The sequence below is a fragment of the Orycteropus afer genome, unplaced genomic scaffold (assembly GCF_000298275.1).
Source record: "Orycteropus afer afer isolate SDZICR_OR568_19922 unplaced genomic scaffold, OryAfe1.0 scaffold00064, whole genome shotgun sequence".
NCBI lineage: Eukaryota > Metazoa > Chordata > Mammalia > Tubulidentata > Orycteropodidae > Orycteropus > Orycteropus afer.
The window spans coordinates 2,238,329-2,243,861 of record NW_006921651.1 but is presented as its reverse complement, the minus strand read 5'-3'; positions in this window follow the sequence as shown (position 1 = coordinate 2,243,861).

The following is a 5,533-nucleotide window of genomic DNA, read 5'->3' as shown; positions in this document are numbered from 1 at the left end:
TTTCCTTCTGTTGGGCGGCTATGAGTTGGAACCAGCTCGATGGCGCCTAGCAACAACAAAGGGAGTTTCATCTAGTACAGCTCAGACTCAAAGCTCATCTGGCTGTTCTCATGTGCCCCTCATAAGGCATCAGATCCGCACAATTTCACCTTCAATTACTTACCATCCTTTTCTGATCTCTGGCTTATTTAGTGGCCATAGTGTCATCTGCCTAATAGACCCAAGTCCTTGGGGGAAGGGAGAATGAGCCCTTGTCTTATTACATTTCTGTCCACTATGGAGTGCCTGACCCAGGGCAGACCACGTGCTTTGCTCAGTACTTGGTTAAAATGCCTTTTCCTCAATCTTGATTCATGATGGCTGAATCAATCTCAGGCAACTCCTTCCTTGAATTGTGTATGAATCCACATACAGCAAGTTGGTGAGGACCGTACCAGTGCCAGTGGCCGTGGAGTTGACTCTGCCTCGTGACAGCCCCACGTGTGTCAGAGCAGAACCATGCTCCACGGGGTTCTCAGTGGCTGGTTTTTCTCCGAGGTCCCTCTGGGTGGACTGGAACCACCAACCTTTCAGTTAGCACCGAGAGCATTAACCATCTGGAACATGGAGGAGTCCTTGTTGAGTGCAGAGTATAATAATTACCAGGAGAGGAACAAAACAAGTTGTGTGCACAGAGACGTTCACTATTGTGTTGTTTATCATGACAAAAAAAATGGTTGCCATGTAAGTGTTCCTGATTCTTGGAGTAGGGGGCATGCGTAGGGAGGAAAGGATGGGTCAATTAGGGGACATGTGTACGATGAGATATTAAGCAACTACTTTAAAGAATAAGACAAAATTAAATGTCCAACGAAAGATGTCCAAGAAAAGTTAGATGGTAGAAAGCCACTTATGTTATAAAAAAACAAAAGGGACACGCATACACACACGTGATGTATCTATTCTTGGAATAATGCTGGAAGGATACACAATAAATTTAATATTGGTTCTCTCTGGAGAGCAGGCTGAGAAGTCAGGAGTGGGAGTTTTTATCTTTTACTTAAGTTTTCTGTCATTGGTTGAATTTTTTTTTTAATCATGAGTATATTATTTTTATTTAAAACAAAACTCAACTACTTAAACAAGCTATCTTTGGATAGCAATGAGAAAAGCTATCTGTGACCAACCCCCCTCCCAGGGTAGGGATGGGAGGCCAGGCAGAGGAGGGTTGAGTGGGCTGGGGATGAGGTGACTTGAAGGCACCCATTTCCTTTCACCATGTGGTTCTTGGCTCTCTCCTCACGGTTCCCTGGCCAAACCAAACAACCTTCCAGCTCTGTCCCATGAGCTGGAGACTAGACAGAGTATGAGAATGTTCTGAATCACAGCCCTCAGTGACTGATGTCAAGACTTCCTGGACCTTCACTCACTGCTGCCACAATTCTCAACAAAAGCACCCAACACAGCACTGACCACCTATTAAGGACTCCATACTTTTGAGGCCAATCAGGTTACTGTCTCATTGAAAAATCACCAATGGCTCACCACTGCTTCTTGTTGGAAGTCCAAACGTATTGCAGCTTAGTATCCAAGGCTTTCTATGGTTCAGCCTTACTCTATATTTTCAATCTTATTTACTGATTTCTTAGCATATACCAGCACTGCTTGGGTTCAAAAGCTGGTTTTGCTACCTACCAACGTGATCTTGGCTATGCCACTTAATCATCCCATGCGTCTGTTTCTTCCTCTGGAATACAGGGAGGACAGTAAGGGCACCCACACCATAAAACTCCCATGAGGATTAAATGTTCACAGAGGGGTGCCTGGCACATGATGGGTGCTACTTAAATGCTACCTACTTATGTTCATCTGCTTCCCCACCTTTGTTCTCTGCTCTGGCTGGAATGCTTGTCCTGGTCACAGCCTTACCCACCTTTCAGAGACTGTATCAGGTGGCACCCCCACTAGGAGGGTCTTCCTAATTGCCCTCAGAAACCAGTGGTTCTTGGACTTTCAGAATCACCTGGGTAACTTGGCAAAATGCACTGTGCCCAACCAAGTCCTAAAGATTCCACTGACGTCTATGGTGTGGTCCTGGAACCTGCACCCCAGTTAGTGATACTGATGGGAGTAACCCAGGAGCACACTTGAGAAACAGATCTTGACTGGGCTTCCTCTTTGAGGCCACCACTGGCAGGTTTTGATCTTTTTTTGTGCTTTTCGCAGGTGAGTAGCTAGGACCTGACCTTACTCCGCCCCTCCCACGGCACAGGCCTGGTTCTTCTCATTTTTCTATCTTCCATAATGCCTCGTGCATGTTAGGCTCCTGATACATTCCCATGGACTATTGCTGACCTGCTAGACAGGAACCCTCACCACCGTTTGCCTCCCCCGCCTGCTCTGATTCTCCTGTCACTAGTGTGAGGGGCACAAGCACCATGGATATAGGACACTGTGGTACAGCTGATGCCACTGGCTCTCAGATTCCACGCAGGCCTCTTGGCTTCTCCAACGTACATCTTTCTGCAGGGAAAGCAGCTTACTTGGATTTTCCATTTGTAGAGGAAGTGAGAAGGCTTCCTCTACTAGGGGTGCCATCTGTTACCTGGGGAGTCTGACAAATGAAGCCTCACCTGGCCACTCCAGAGGTGGATTCTGGGTACCACGTAGGTCCAAGGTGGGGTCTAGGCATTTGACCAATCCCTCTAGGTGAATCTAATGCCATTCTTGATTGTGAAGGTCCCCAGCTTCTCAACCCAGACTGCACTTCAGAGAGGCATAAAGTGGGGGTGGCCTTTGAGGGGCTAGGACCCTCCCAACCTAACCAACCTCCAGGACTTGGGCTGGCCGCTCATGTCACCCGTCAGGTTGTCGTTGCCAAAGAGCCGATTCTGACTTATCATGACCCCATGTGTGCAGAGTAGAAAGGAGCTCCAGTGTTTTCAAGGCAGTGACCTGTTGGAAGCAGTTCAACAGGCCTCTCTTCTAAGGTCCCTCTGGGTGAGTTTGAACTGCCAACCTTTCAGCTAGTAGTCAAGCCCTTAACCGTTTGTGTCACCTGAGGACCTCACTTGTCAAGAGGTGTGGGGGAAATGCAGTCCTGAGGTGTTGGGTACAGCAAGTATGCAAACGCTGGGTAAAGTCAGGCATGCTTGGGAAGGAAGACTCAGGGGAAAGAGGGCTGGGACTGTCCTAAAGGGAAAGGTCCAGGAGCACTAGGGACAGAATGTTTTCACTGAAAAGATGTATCTCTGCCCTCACTGCCACTTGCTGTCCCATCCTACAGCCAGCCTTCAAAGGCTCTTTCTAGAACTCTGCAGGCAGTGGACAAGCCGCCTCAAAGACGTGCTAGAAATACTGTTTTGTTATTTATGTTTCCTGTAAGAACGAAAAGGGAGTGAAGACTTCCGTTCATCAATAGGACGTTCACCCCCTTCCCCACCTCTGCCCAGGGAGCCACACAGATTTCCTGAAGTTAATAACAAAAACCATGACCATTTCTACTTCTTGCAACACCTTAACTCTCCCTTTATTATAAATTAGGCGGCATGAAATACCAAGTGGCTGCAAAGAGCCTTCCGTTTTCTGCTTCAGATGCAGGTTTGATACACGGAAGATCTCTGTTTTCTTGCAGGGATGTGTTGTTTTGGGAGAAACGAAACCAGAAGGTGGTTTTTCAGTAAACTTTCTCCTGGAAGCAAAGGGGAAAGCTGGGAGATTCCGGTTTGGCCGTGGCTTTTGGAGGTTGGGTCTTGGTTGCTAGGGTCTCTTCAAAGCACAATTGGATAAGGCTAGAGGGGAAAAGAAAGGCATGGACGATAATAAATAAGGAAATTCACCCCGATTCTGGAAATGAATCCTGAAGAAAAGGGGCTTTAGTTCTAGGTGTTGTTGGGGCGCATTTGCACACTCCCTGGAGTGTGGCCAGCTGCCACAGGGCTGGGGAAGGGTGGACCCAAGCCCATACCCCGTCTAACTCCAGACCACTCAGGAAGGCCTCCCACAGGCTTCAGTGCCCTGCTCACAGGTGAGTCTCTCCACCATGAATTAGCCCCACGATGCAAATCGTCCATCTTCTTGAGCTTTCTGAGTCTAGGTGAGTATACTCGGGGAGATGGAAACCGTTCTTCAGTTCTTGAGGAGCTCTGGACACCCTTGTTGAACTGGATGCTATCTGGGGCAGAGGCATGACCAGCTCAAACTCGGAGGTAGAAGGCAGGTGTTGGAGAAGGTGCAGCCTCTCACCTTATTCTTGCTTCCTCCTTGGTCCTCTGCGAGGGTTACTAAGGCAATACCAAGAGAGGGAGCCTCACAGGGTCAGTGAAGCCAGCTGGAGGAGAAAGTCCTCCCAGCCTGCTGAACCAGGCCTGGGGATGGGAAGGAGTTCAGGCCATAGGCTCTGACACCTGCCCAGCGATGGCAGGCCCCCGCATGGCCTGGGCGTGTGCCTGCAGTACTGTGTGGTCGGAGTCCACTGAGCCTCCACCAGGCTCTAGGGATCTGGGTCATCTGTGCGGCCAGCAAGCCCCATGCAGGTAGGTTGGGTTCTTTGTGGTGAGGGAGCTTCACTGGACTGAAGAAGTGAAGGGCCTGGGGCCCATTGCCCAGCGCTGGGTTCCTCTAGCAACTCATGCTTCCAAGCACATCTAGGATTGGGACTCCAAGAAAAATGCCCATCTTTGGCATTCCTTGCTTCTCAGTTCTGCAGCTGTCTCTGAATAGGGGCATCAAAGGCCAGACGGAATGCCAGATGCCAGCATCTGGATACCAGGCTTGTTCCAGGCACCAGTGCCTCTTTCTCTAGATCAGCTCTCACCATTCAGCATTTGCCCTCCCCCTACCATGCTAATGGTCAGAGGGTCCTCTGTAGAGAGAATAAAGAGGGGTGCGCGGGCCAGTGAGTCTGCACAGCACCATCTATGGCATCCATGGTGCTTGGGACCCAGCACGCTTGGGGAAGGGATAGAGAGGAAGAAGTGCCCCTGAGTGACAAGTGTAGCTGAAAAAGCAGATAGCTTTAAAACTCTGCCACCAAGTACCCATTTCTGTGTAACAGAGACGTGAGCCGCCATTTGGGACTTGACTCTCTACCAGGTCTTTTCTCCAAACGGTTTAAGAAAGTGACAGTCACTATGAGACCCCTGTGGTTGTCCAGGCTGTGGTTGTCCAGGCTGTGAATGTCCATCTCTGTCCCTATTAGTGGTCTGGCTGCAGGTGGGCTGAGGCCAGTTTATTGGGAATCAGGCTACTGGGCCCCTCTTTCACACTGGTCCCTGTCAGCATTCTTGCAGATCCTCTGTTGACATTCAAGTAAAGACTGGACATGTGACGTAAAAAAAATTATTCCCAAGTCGATGTTTGAATTGTCACTGATTCAGTGTCCATAGAGGGTTCTGACAATATCTTGGCCATTCAAGGTGATCTAAAACTTAAGTGGCAAATGATCAGTCCCCAAACCCAAACAAGAACTTCAGCAACAGGCCCCAAGAGCATAAAAGCAAACCAGCTTCCAGCTTGGAATCCCATTTCCTCTGCTCTGTAGGACCTGGCTTTC